The sequence below is a fragment of the Orbicella faveolata genome, unplaced genomic scaffold (assembly GCF_042242905.1).
Source record: "Orbicella faveolata isolate gen_17 unplaced genomic scaffold, um_ofav_v1 contig_24, whole genome shotgun sequence".
Classification (NCBI taxonomy): Eukaryota; Metazoa; Cnidaria; class Anthozoa; order Scleractinia; family Merulinidae; genus Orbicella; species Orbicella faveolata.
The window spans coordinates 16,959,496-16,974,200 of record NW_028301552.1 but is presented as its reverse complement, the minus strand read 5'-3'; positions in this window follow the sequence as shown (position 1 = coordinate 16,974,200).

Below are 14,705 nucleotides of genomic sequence, written 5' to 3'. Positions count from 1 at the left end.
TAATATCGCTTTTTTTCTGGTTAAACTGGACTTCTTTGTCATCAATTATCAGGTTAGAAAGTTGTCGCTGGTCATCTTTGTTCCCGGAGTCGCAGGTATGAATGCTTTGTTCTTGTCGATGGCCAGTTATTGTCATTATTTCGAATTTTGGAACTGACCACCGTTTTTCACACTGAGTGGTTGGATAATCAGTTTTAGGGACCCAGGTTCGCAATGGGTTCCGTCTTGTTTACACACAGGGGCGTAAAACCGCTCGAGTACTTAATTGAACTGCTCAGGAAGAATCATCTCCAGGTGTTTCTCAAGGCTATTTTCGTCACACCACTTCTCAAAAACCCTTACCCAGTTAATTGTGCTCTTTTGCATATTTAAGTTTTCTGCTGCTTCTGTTAATTCCATAACTTCTTCAATGGTCACCGTCTTAAATCTCAGTGCCATCTTGGCACAGATCGAGATACAAGAGATGTTGCCGAAGCAATTTTGTAATTTCACATGTGAAATTATGAATTAACGCTGAAATTTTGCACCAAAATTAGAAGTCACTGACTGGAAATATCGAGAATGGCTGGCCAGGTTGGAAAAATCGAAAATCCCGAAACTTTGCCTAAAGAACGCTTTTAGGGAGCCACTTTCGAAAATATTTTTCCGATTTTCTTAGAATTCAAAGACTTCGAGAAATTCGCAAAAAAACGAAAATATAGCTTTTTGCCTCATTAAATATGCAAAAAATATCTGGAAAATAGACAAAGTTCTTGGTATTCGCATTGAAACAATTTACAAAACTAGAACCCGAGGTTAACTTAGCATAATACCTTTGCTTTTCTTCTACCTAACAATAGGGAGATTTCAATTTTTCAAGCATTTTGAAGGATTGCGTCGACTGTTGAAGAATTGCCTTCTAAAGCCCCTATGAAAACGGCAAAAATTGCGTAGTTTTATGGGCTTAAAACGCATCTTGATATGTCCGATATGGAACTAAAACAAGTACTGTGCAAACGAGTGTCGTTTCTACTATAATAATATGGAAAACATTTCTGGGCAATCGAGGTTCACACAGGTAAAATGCAAAAGTTCGCGACAGTCTTTTCTCAAATTTGCATAATGCGGTATGTTGAAAGAACTCTATTGTTGAGCACTCTAGTCTGTTTTTGTTCCATTTGTGGGCCTCGCTTTGTGGGAAATATACAAAAAGAGAGTTAATCCATGTCGTTATCACAACATTGTTTCATTATTTCACGCAAGGTACATAAAACTACAGACAAAGCCCAAAATATAAGTTCAAACACGCTACACGTATTACGTGACTGGCGTCACGTAATATTTATTTTCAGTTAGCTCCAATTGGAATTACTAGATTATTGAGGTTTAGACACTTGCTTATAATAGAGACAGCAGGGTTTGTCTTTCCCGTTTATATACACTCGATTAGACTGCAAATATTCGAAAGGAGACTGGTCTTTTAAAGTAAATTTTAGCATGTGTGTCAATTTTGATCTTGATAGAAAACGAATCAATTAAATACACGAAATGAAACGAAGAGGTTTTATTAACGTGATCCAGCCAGACCAGGGAAGCAAGTTTTCTTAAAAAATAGAGTAAGACTGTTTGAAATCGAGACTGTTAAAAATAACGGGGGTGCTCGTCGTACATTTTCGGGGTTAATCTTCAAAAGGTCCACCACGAGAGCTTTTGCGGTACTTTTTACGGGGATTGAGCCGAAAAATATGACAGAGGATAATGTGTTATCTAATTGGTTATCAGTTTAACCATCGATTTTCCCTCTTTCTTTATTATTTGGAAACTATTAAGGCTAAGTAATTCAAAGCACCAACAACGACGAAACAACACTGTTAGAAATATATCGAGTAGCCATTCTATGGAGAGACTTTTCAATTTTCGTCAATTATGCAAAAAAGTTCACCTAGCCTTAAAAACGTTTGTGCTTGCTGGCACGCGTTCTTACTGCCCAGATTTTTTGTTCCAAATACTGATTGAAGAAGACCAAAAGTTAATCAAAGTATTTATTTCGACCCGATATTGGGCAAACTAAAAGGACTTTTAAGTCCGTAAAATTACGCAATTTTTGCCATTTCCATAGGGGCTTGAATTCTTCGACAGCCGACGGAACCCCTCAAAATTTAATTTAATATAAAGTTTTCAATATGCTTAGTTTATCCCATGTTCTAGTCTTGTAAATTGTTTCAATGTGAATACCGAGAACTTCGATTCAAGCGCGGCAGTAGCACGACGTTTGAAACCATGCATTCACTCAGTTCGGCAGGCTGAATTAAAGTCGGCGCGACTACTTAGCACAGCGGGCCTAATGGCGTTCCGCACGGCAGTGGCGCGACTTGGCTTCGAACGGCGTGCTTTTGCCATGCACGTGCCAAACTGAACCAGGGACGGCGGAGTACTAAGGCCGTGATATATCATGGAGGGCTGAGAAAGATGTATCAAGCTCACAATACCTTCAAAATATATTGTTGTAAATGCACCAAAAGTACCTGTCATTTTATAGTTCATCCACTAGGTTGATTTTCTCAAGAACTACACCATGGAGAATGTCAAAAATACCATTTCCAAGCCCCTAGACTTAAAAAGGTTTTCTTGGAGGGGGGATGCCCCTAGACCCCTCTACAAACTTGCACCGGCACCGCTCGTTTTCAAGCCCCGCGCCTTCCTCCTCCCCCCACCCCCCCATCTTTCACTTGAAAAAAGACTCCGCCGTCCCTGTGAATTCATATCCTGCTGCATCAGCTGCAGTTCCTTTCTAGCATTTACAAAGGTCTTCAGCAAAGCAAACTTCTTCCGATCTTCTGCGCGAATGCATTAAATTCGACATTTGAATCTTTCATAGCTTTTTGTCATGCCACTGCCGGGCCAAATTTATTTGAGTTCGGCATGGCAGAAGCACGACGTTTGGACTAGGCCAAATTCCAACCGAGGTCAGATCGTGGGATAGACATTAAACAGTCTTACTCTATTTTTTGAAGAAAACCTGCTTCCTTGGCCTAGCTGGATCACGTTAATAAAGCCTCTTCGTTTCATTTACTGATTTAGTGCTTCTGATTGATCCGTTTTCCATGAAGATCAAAATCGACACACAATGGTTAAAAAATACTTTAAAAGACCAGTCTGCTTTCGAATATTTGCAGACTAATCGAGTGTATATAAACGGGAAAGACAAACCCTGCTATGTCTCTATTATAAGCAAGTGTCTAAACCTCAATAATCTAGTAATTCCAATTGGAGCTAACTGAAAATAAATATTACGTGACACCAGTCACGTAATACATGTAGCGTGTTTGAACTTATATTTTGGGCTTTGTCTGTAGTTTTATGTACCTTGCGTGAAATAATGAAACAATGTTGTGATAACGACATGGATTAACTCTCTTTTTGTATATTTCCCACAAAGCGAGGCCCACAAATGGAACAAAAACAGACTAGAGTGCTCAACAATAGAGTTCTTTCAACATACCGCATTATGCAAATTTGAGAAGAGACTGTCGCGAACTTTTGCATTTTACCTGTGTGAACCATGATTGCCCAGAAATTTTTTTCCATATTATTATAGTAGAAACAACACTCTTTTGCACAGTACTTGTTTTAGTTCCATATCGGACATATCAAGATGCGTTTTAAGCCCGTAAAACTACGCAGTTTTTGCCGTTTTCATAGGGGCTTTAGAAGGTAATTCTTCAACGGTCGACGCAATCCTTCAAAATGCTTGAAAAATTGAAAACTTCCTATTGTTAGATAGAAGAAAAGTAAAGCTCTTATGCTAAGTTAACCCCGAGATCTAGTTTTGTAAATTGTTTCAATGCGAATACCGAGAACTTTGTCTCTTTTCCAGATATTTTTTGCATATTTAATGAGGCAAAAAGCTATATTTTTGTTTTTTGCGAATTTCTCGAAGACTTTAAATTCTAAGAAAATCGGACAAATATTTTCGAAAGTGGCTCCCAAAAAGCGTTCTTTAGGCAAGGTTTCAGGATTTTCGATTTTTCCAATCTGGCCAGCCATTCTCGATATTTTCTGTCAGTGACTCTTAAGGAGTAATTTGTCATCCACGATATTAAAGATTTAATAAGAAACCAAAAAGGAAGAAGGATAAGTACAATTAAGAAAGATAGAGATGGACTAATAACTACAACACATCTTTTTTTCGACAACCTCACTTTGACTTTCCGCTGCAGCGATTCTTCCCTCGAGGAGTCGATAGCTGAAAAAAGAAGAGTTTGAAACTTTTTGAAAAAGTATCTTTCTCTGCTGTACTAGAATTCACTAACTTATTAGAAATCACTGAAAAGGCTTCAGGTCGGCGTCAAGAAACGTTTTGTTTTTTTTGTTTTTTCTGCGTGGAAATAGCGACATTTTCTAATACATTCTGACATTCATCCCTTTAAATTTTCTTTTTTGAGCTGTTGTTTTGAGGTGTTCAGTTACCCTGACAGCATTTGCAGCTAAACAAGCAAAGAGAAAGAGAAGTACAAACACTATATATGGTTCTTAAGAAGAGAACCTTGCTTTTCAATCATGACAAGATTTTCATTGACAGATGATCTCCCCCCATGGAATTGTAACATGATATGTGTATATTTTTTGCAGTAAGGCCATCCCCCCTTTTTTTCGTTTATTGTAAAATGCATTTTCTGATTTTGGGTCAGTCGGTCGGCATAGCGGCAGTGGAGGAAGGAAAAATTGACATCATTGTTAAAATCAAATGAGAACAGGGAAAAACTAAAAATTTCTAAGCAAAAAATTGCTTATGTTTCAGATTAAAGTGACGATTATTTGAAATAATGTATCATTGCCTTCTGCGTAACTCTTTTTTTACCAATATGCTGCTGTTCTGGTGTTCCTGGTGTAAGTGCAGGTTCGTTAGACTTGATTTGGTCACAGTAGGAAAATTTTCCTTTCAATTTGGTCATATACTTGGTAGCATAGTTGATTGTGTCATTCGACCCAGCGCACGCATGGCGCTTAAACCATGCCTTGCGTGATGCACAGAACGAGTGCGCACAAACAAAAGTAGGCACCGTCCTTAAGCGCCACGCGCATACTGAGTTGACCTGACGCAATCAACTACGCTACCAATTACACGACTAAATTGAAAGCAAAATTTTCCTACTGTGACCAAATCAAGTTTAATGAACCTGTACTTAAACCAGGAACACCAGAACAGCAGCATATCGCTAACCGCTAACTGTTAACGTCTGAAACAGAGGAAGGCTGTCAGAGATGCTAAAAGTGCTGTTGCAACGATTTTGTCATTAAAAACATACCAAATGGTTTTTATGTTACCATTTACCATGTAGTTTTCAGATCTTTATAAATGTGTTTGCTTTTCTGTATGCAAAGGCGAATTCTAAAGAAAGCTGTGAAGAAATATCCTCTCCTTCTATTTTCAGAAAAAAGGTGATGTCAGCATTTTTGTTGAGATTCAAGGCTAATTATCTCGGAAAAATGCGTGGCTACCCTATTTTTTCTTTGTGGATTCCGATAGCCCTTGGAAAGATCTACTTTTCCGCAAGGTCCTAAATTGGCGCAAAAACCTTTGTATTTAGTAGGCACCGTCCTTAAGCAATGACAACGGCGACCCCGAGAACAACGCCTTGTAAAAAAATGAATTTATATTTTACTTTTGAATTTCGCAGTTGTCTAGACTGCTCTTCAGTGCGCCTGTTGGTCTCAGAACTTGGTCAAGCCAAACATGAAACGCCAGCGTTTAATTCCAAATGAAAATACGGATATTTAGCTGCCTTTGTTCGCGTTCTCCTTAATACGCAGAACTTAGTCTTTTCATGTTGCTGCTGTGCAGAGAATGGTGAAGGAATGTACAAATATTTTAAACCCACATGCCTACCTATTATTCTACTTGTTTAACCTTTTATTTGGTGGCGTTCTCGTTGCCATCGTGGTTTGCTTAAGTTCCTAAGTACATTAAGAACCAAAGAGAGGAAAACCTGGTGTATGACCTGGAAGTTGTAATTTAACGAGAATCTCTTACAATTATACGTTCTTCTCCAGACCACCGAGAAAGACCTTCCTCCCATCCTCGAAGAGCCTGTCTGTGAAAGTTGCTTTGTTGCACTGGAGTCTGGGAATGGAGTGATACTCGAGAAATGTAGACACAGGTTCTGCAGGTCAGCGATCAAAAGCTTTTTTAATGTAACGCTTGTTAATACACCTTCGCAAGGCAGTCAGAGTTGGTGTCATTCTATGATCTACAGGAAATGATTGGGTAGAGTGGAATGTATGTAATACTGTGTATCACAAAAAGAGGAAGCTTGTTGGCCTTAAGACAGTGAGGAAACCACGAGCGCAAAAACCTCTCCATTTGATGTTGTTTTGTTTCCCTTGCTTTGTTTCCACCATTTACATATTTTTTCTTCCAAGAGCCACACACAATTCTCTGATTTCCTGCGAGGATTTGACGGACACTCAATATGCCAGCGTTTTCAATCTAATGGAGCATTCAATTAACTTTTTCCACTTCAAAGTTTAGCTGAGAGCCGTAAATTACACTCTGCACTATCTGAGATTGTCTCACTAGTTAATTGTTGTTGCAGTTGTTAATTGTCGTTGTCTTTGTTGCTGTTGCTGTAGAGGCAAACCTGTCTACTTTCCTCTTGCCGTATTCTCCTGTAGGGATTGTCTTACTGACCCAAAATCAGAAAACGCATTTGACAATAAACGAAAAAAAAGGGGGGGATGACCTTACTGCAAAAAATATACACATATCATGTTACAATTCCATGGGGGGAGATCATGTCAATGAAAATCTTGTCATAATTGGAAAGCAAGGTTCTCTTCTTAAGAACCATATATAGTGTTCATACTTCTCTTTCTCTTTGCTTGTTTAGCTGCAAATGCTGTCAGGGTAACTGAACACCTCAAAACAACAGCTCAAAAAAGAAAATTTCAAAGGGATGAATGTCAGAATGTATTAGAAAATGTCGCTATTTCCGTACGGAAAAAACAAAAAAACAAAACAAAATGTTTCTCGACGCCGACCTGAAGCCTTTTCAGTGATTTCTAATAAATTAGTGAATTCTAGTACAGCAGAGAAAGATACTTTTTCAAAAAGTTTCAAACTCTTCTTTTTTCAGCTATCGACTCCTCGAGGGAAGAATCGCTGCAGCGGAAAGTCAAAGTGAGGTTGTCGAAAAAAAGATGTGTTGTAGTTATTAGTCCATCTCTATCTTTCTTAATCGTACTTATCCTTCTTCCTTTTTGGTTTCTTATTAAATCTTTAATATCGTGGATGACAAATTACTCCTTAATTTTGGTGCGAAATTTCAGCGTTAATTCATAATTTCACATGTGAAATTACAAAATTGCTTCGGCAACATCTCTTGTATCTCGATCTGTGCCAAGATGGTGCCAAGATTTAAGACAGTGACCATTGAAGAAGTTACGGAATTAACAGAAGGGGCAAAAAACTTAAATACGCGAAAGGGCACAATTAACTGGGTAAGGGTTTTTGAGAAGTGGTGTGACGAAAATAGCCTTGAGAAACACCTGGAGATGATTCTTCCTCAGCAGTTCGGTTAAATACTTGAGCGGTTTTACGCCCCCGTGTGTAAACAAGATGGAACCCATTGCAAACCTGGGTCCCTAAAACTGATTATCCAACCACTCAGTCCGGAAAACGGTGGTCAGTTCCAAAATTCGAAATAATGACAATAACTGGCCATCGACAAGAACAAAGCTTTCATACCTGCAACTCTGGGAACAAAGATGACCAACGACAACTGTCTAACCTGATCATTGATGACAAAGAAGTCCACTTTAACCAGAAAAAAGCGATATTGGAGAGCTTAAGGACGGTGCCTACTTTTGTTAGTGTGCACACGTTCTGTGCATCACGCAAGGCATGGTTTAAGGATGGTGCCTATTAAATACAAAGGTTTTTGCGCCTAGTTAGGACCTTGTGGAAAAAGTAGATCCTTGCAAGGTCTATCGGAATCCACAAAGAAAAAACAGGGTAGCCACGCATTTTTCCGAGATAATTAACCTTGAATCTCAATAAAAATGCTGACATCAGCATTTTTCTTAAAAAAGAAGGAGAGGATATTTCTTGGTTCTGGCAAAAAAAATGTATGACGTACTTACCAAAAACAAGAGAACGGGAAGAGAACAGATCAATCCAAACCTTTCAAAAGAAATAAAAACTGCTCTCGGGGCTTCCAAATACGAGAAGGTTTGAGAAACGACATACAAAAAACAAAAAGAGCTCAAAGTGAAGCAATATGAAGAAAGAGAAAAAATAAAAAAGAAATGGATCAAATGAGAGAAGCCATAAAGAAGAAACAAAAACAGATAGATCTTGAAAATGCAGAGGGTTTGCAAGAGGAAATTGACAAAATGAAAAGAGAATTGATAAGTCTTGAAACAGAACATCAAAAGGTTAGTGAAAAACATATTCAAAAGTTCGCAGAGCAACAAGCGGAGAGGGATATTCAGTTGATTGCAGATTCAGAAGCTGCAGATTTTGAAGAAGAAAATGCAAGTGAAGCTCTCAAAGCAATAAGAAAATGAAAAGAGGCACTGGACTGGCAAATCAGGAAACGTACCGCAGGGATGGGCAAGGAAACTTTTGAACCAAGCGGCGCCAGCTGGTAAGGAAAACCTCCGCTGTCTCCCAAACCAAGCGCTTCTTTCATTTCCACGCTCCAATATTTTCTGTCTAAGCCGAAGACACTTTGAAACGAGCCTTCGCTTTCTTTGAAAAACACCTCGGCGGTTACGTTTTTTTCTCGTCGATCATTATTTGTGAAATGCAAGTGAAGCTCTCAAAGCAATAAGAAAATGAAAAGAGGCACTGGACTGGCAAATCAGGCTTGAAAGAAACAAGGCTTTAGACCCTGATGTGCCACCTGAACAAATAGAAGGAGCAAAAAACAAACTTGCGGAGCTTCAAGAAAGTTATGCAAAAATAAGCGAAGAAGAAAAAGTTTTCCAAACAAAACTTGGAGTGAAAAGTGCTGCCTTGGAAAAAGAAATAAAAAATCTACAAATGGACAGAGAAGAGCTGGAAAAAGATAATAAAGAAGATACGAAGATTTTGAAAGATGAAAATGCCACACCTGAAGAAAAAGAGGCCGCGCAGGGGAGAATAGAGAACGTAATGAAGAGATAAGGTCGATAACGGCTCGGCTTGAAGAATTGGGTGGAGAGAAGCCTCTTTTGGAAAGAGTGAAAGACTTCTTCAAAAAATATGGTGTGACGCCGACAGCTATTATTCTCGCCGCGGGGACCACAATCAGATCTGTCATCGGGGTCCTCACCAGAGGTTTGAAAGCCACTGGCAAGGCTGTGGCAAATGGGCTAAAAGAGCTCGGCAAAAAATTCGCTTCCATACTGCCCGGTTTGATTGGCTTGATTGTGAGTTTTCTTTTCAAAGCCGCCGGCCAAGTCGTCGGGTTTCTGGCCAAGCACACCTGGCTGCTTATTCTTGCCGCGGTGGCCTTTTTGTTAGAACAATTTCTTAAGAAGCAGCATTAACTTTCCCGCCAAGACATGAACAGCAAAGCCGATAATCCTACTACACCAACAATTACCGCTGTTTTGTTTATTTCATGTTGTGATGTTTATCTGGAGCCTCGGGCTCAATTTTTTGCGCCATTGGTGGCGCTTGTTGAGTTTTGGACGAAGCTGGTTTCCTTGATTCGGCTGTTGTGGCATTGTATATCGGGTTGGACGGATGGGTGTTGGGAGGGTTAATCTTTGACGGGCCGCCTGCCATGTGTTTGAGCTCAGCTTTTTTTGTGTCTGGGTTTCCCTCAATGTTTACCCCCAGTTTCATCCCGGAGACCGCCTGTTTCAGTTTGTTGTTGTAAGCGATTGTGCTTGCGGTGTTGATTATCATTTGCACGGGCATCAGCCAGGCCATGGGGGCTACAACAAGATTGAGCCTGACCTTCGCTTGATCCACCACAAGCTGGTACCTTTGCACGCTCGTGGCCAGGTCTGGCTGTGTGATCGCCCTTTCCATCAACACCAGGAACTCGCTCTGGGCTTTTTTCGCCCGGCCACCAGAACCAAGAATGCTGCTGCGGACATTGACTTGCGCGCCCAGGATGCAGTAAACGAAAGCCTCGATTGACTGGTTGATTCGTGCCAAGCCCGCCTGCGTCAAACCTGATGCTGTGTTTGGCGCGAACCAGTCGAACTGGGCCTCAGAAGCGGCACCTGTCTTGATGCAATAAATCAGGTCCCCTTTTATAGCTTCCCCGCCTTCATCGCTGAATTTGTTCCATCCCAGGTATTTATAGTCAGTTTTCGACGCGCCTGACGCGTACACGCAAATGCTTCCTAGACCGTGGTTTTCCCCATGCGTGTAGCGGAAATCACTCGACGGATCTATCCCAAACTCACTGCATAACCTTTTGTACGAAGCAACGTTGTAATGATTATTTACTTGGCTGAACGGCAGATCTCCGGGCAAAGCGTTCACGCTCTGAATTTCTCCTAGCTGGAACAAAATGCGCCTGACCATGAAATACACGTGGAAGATATAAAAAGCTCTTATCTGCGGAGGTAGATTCATCCCACTGTCAAAGATTTCGCGAGAAACTCCGCACCCCTGTGTCGCACAGAAAACTGCAAAGTTGAGCTGTTGCGGCTAATATTTTATGTCAGGCCCTCCTAACCAGTGTTTTGATTTGGTTCCAGAAGTGTGCCTGAGTTTGGTTTTTTGGAATATTTCTCGGAATTTTGCCGTGAAATATTGGTCAGGCGTGACGTAGATTTGGATTGCGTCGTTAAATATTTTTTTCAAGCTTGGCGCTTTACTGTCGAAACGTACCGCAGGGATGGGCAAGGAAACTTTTGAACCAAGCGGCGCCAGCTGGTAAGGAAAACCTCCGCTGTCTCCCAAACCAAGCGCTTCTTTCATTTCCACGCTCCAATATTTTCTGTCTGAGCCGAAGACGCTTTGAAACGAGCCTTCGCTTTCTTTGAAAAACACCTCGGCGGTTACGTTTTTTTCTCGTCGATCATTATTTGTGAAATGAACCTGCTTTTGTCCCCTTTTGGAAAGCGGTTTAAAAAGTTTGTCCACGCCTTTTTCTTCACAGCATCTTTTTTCAAAAACTTGGGATCACCAAACCCGGGATCTTGCTCAATATCGTCCCACCAATTCGGCATTGTATTTGAACACAATTTTATTTGTTGAATATAAAAATGGTTGTTCTCACTATTGTCACACAACAGAACGGAGAGACTATCTACTTTGAAGAGCCGATACCGAAAGTACATTTCATGACTCATTTCTTGCAGTTTCTTCAACAGCTGGGACACTTTGAAAAGGGAAGGTTCAGCCACCTTGGGGAATAAAGACAAAGATAAAGCTGTATCAGTCGGTAAAATAAAGCCTGGACATTATAGTTTAGAAAGATTGGCAAAAGAAATAAACGATCTGTTCGAAAAATATCAATATAAAGACTTGAAAACAGCAATAAACCAACCTCTTGGCCAGCTTGTAATCAGAAATTTTTGGTCTGGGTCAAAACCTATTGAATTTGATCGCGATTTAGCCAATATACTTGGTATTGGGCGAAAGTTGTTTCCTTATAGCTTTGCATTCGTAAAAAGGCTTGGATCTCCAACGACATATTTCATTCATTGCGACTTAATCGACACGGAACGGAATCTGTTCAATGGCAAAAGGTCAGATGTATTAGCCCTGTTTGATGTGAAAGGGAAGCCTTATGAAAAGGTGAGCTACCAGGGTTCTCCGCAACAGGTTTTGCGAGACTGCTCTACAGGTGAGTTCATAAATAGCATCATCATTAGCATCAAAGATGAAAATGGCTTACAAGGGCTTACATCTTCTTTTTGAATTAGAGTTAAATTAAACTTCTTTATATACACAATGTCTTCAGTAAATGTGTTAACACCAAGCGTGTCGCCTGCCGAGAATGAAAGAAGAATCTATCCAAGCCTTCCCAAAATGACAAATGCCGAGAATTTCCAGCTAACCGAGATAAGCAGAATTGAAAAAGAAATATCTGCTGAGGTTGACCATTACAGGCTCGTGTTGAAAAAATACAAAACAGCCCGGAAAGCACTTCACTATTCGGTGGTTGGCCTTGGCACCTTCACGGCAGTTCTGTCTTCTGGGGCTGTTGCAACATCACTCACTGGTGTTGGAATTGTTGTCGGCACCCCTGTTGCCGGGATAGAGGCTTTATCTGGCACAGTTTCCACTGGCTTGTCCGTTGTCAACAAGAAGCTTGAACGCAAAGTTAATAAGCACTCTAGAATCCATTCTCTGGCTATCGGAAAACATGACTCGATAAACCTCGCCATCTCACAGGCTCTTAATGATAATCGCGTTTCTGACACGGAGTTTCAACTTATCACACATGAAATGCAGAAATATCGGCAGCTTAAAGAAGCTTTACGATCGAACTTCGCACGAATACAGAAAAGTCCAATCCAGCCAGACATCAAAGAAATAAGAAACCAGGTTCGGGAAGAATACAGAAAAAAAATTGCAGATTGAAACACAAATTTGAACTAAATTTTGAGCGAAAAAACACAACTATCTCTTAGTCTCGTCAAAAACAGATGATTGCGTTACAACGCATTACCTTCACGCGTGACGTTGCGTGACTGGGTTGCGTTACTATCACGCGTGGTGTTGCGTGACAGGTCACACAAAAGGGCAAAAGCCCTGTCGGGGGATGCTTATTGGCTGTTCTTGCCTAGCCCCGGCTAGGACTTTGCTCGCTGCTGACAAGGCGGCTGTCGCCCGTTTTACCTCCGGACAAGGTTTGAGATCCTGAGGGACCTCTGAGCACCCCCCAGTCTCCACTGGGCTGGGGCAGGTTCACCCGGGGTTGTCGCCGTGGACAGCCTCACCCCATACCCCTGACAAGCGCCTGTACGTGCCGTATTAGGAATCAGAGGTGGCCACCCTCACATCCAAAAGCACCATCATTTGCTCGCTGATAAATAGTATAATTCTTCAAGCTATATACATTGACCCAGTCACCTCTCCTATCACTTGTGGTGTTGCTTCTCTGTCCTTCGCCTAAATTTTGCAGTATACACACATACGCATGCGCTTTTGGGTGGCGAGATGTCATGCTTGAGCTATATTTAGAGATTAGATGAATAAATTGTATCCCAACAGCACTTCTGAATGCCAAAATGATTGTGCTTTTCCACGCTATTTGCTTTATTTTCATGGAACTTTCTACACCCGTTTGGCAGGAGGTCCGACAGACAACATATCAAGTCGTTGAAGCCATGCGAGAAGCAGAGGAAACTGAAACGAGCTCAATTGAGTCCCTTGTTCAAGGAATATCACATGTTACAAGCAATCGAACGCTGTGATCAAATCTTGCTATTTTCTCGTTTCCTCCTGCTCGCTTCACTTCGGCAGCGTCTGTGGTGAAAAAATAACTTACAGCGCATTGACTGAGCGTATTTTTTTGGTAAATTCTGTTCTGGTTCGTTATTTTCAGCCCAAACAAAAAAATCTTGAGTCGTCCTCCATGTTTTTCAGTACTGCTCGTCCAAAGGGCCTGGGGAATATTTGGTTCCAGTCTTTCTGAGAAAAAATGTCACGCAACCCGCAGATTTCAAAACAAAACTTTCCTTTGAACAAAGGTTATATCGTCGCCGCTCAGTAAAATTTCTGAAAGATTTCGGCGCCGCTAATTCGCCCTGCAGAAAAGGAACCACTCATGCCAATTGTAACCATTCCAAGAGCATATTTCTAAAAAATTCTTGTAATCGAGGTCTTCTTCCATGAGAAGTTTTGGCTCCTTTGGCAGCCTCACTGAGGTTTTATGAATAGTTCCCTCCCTTTCGAAACAGGGGAAACAACTCTCGAAATAACAGTCCGGATATTCAACGCAAATTCTCATTCACACAATTTGCTACTTGAATTCACAGAATGGCAGTTTTAAAATTTTCTCGTGTAACTTGTGCCACCCCATTTCCTTTTTTTCCTTAATTTTTAATGCGATGTACTCCTTGAGAATCATCTCACGAAGCTCTGGAGGCAGGCTTTGAATGGCCTCGGAAAGTTGAACATCGGACCAATATCTTGCAGTAGCTATGTCAGCATATACAGTTTGTACACATTTCTTCAATAGGAAAAAAATTCTAGCGCATTTTTTGTATATAATCAGTGCAGGCATTTCTTCAAGAAAAAGTATTTGTGTGCCGATTGATTACAGACTCTACAGCTTCGCTGGGCCGCTCACGCGATTTAATTGTTATACTGTTTGCGTGACACACACATAAGATGAGGGTTCTGGTCGCTGATTTTCTTGCTGTTTTTCCCCGAACCCCAGGGTGGGGAGGGGTGACAGGGTTCGGGGAAAGGCTGCAAGAATTTCTGAGCCAGAACCCTCATCTTATATGCGTGTCGCTGTCTTTTCGCTGATTCTCTTCTTCCCCTAGCTCCATTCTCTCTTTTTCTTTTCCATATTATCCAGGTTCCTTGCGCATTTTTTTTCCTTTTTTTACCTTGTACCCCTGCAGGTCTCGAACCACTTACCTTTCGCATACCTCTTGCTTACCAGTCTCTCTTCCACACCACTACACTACCAGGTTCAGTTGAAAATTTCCACTGGAAAAATCATTTTTATTTTACTTCACTCGCTCACCTTGCCAAAAATTTACATTAGAATTGAATTATTCCTCTGTTTAAAGCATGTTTCACGCTGCATGAAAAC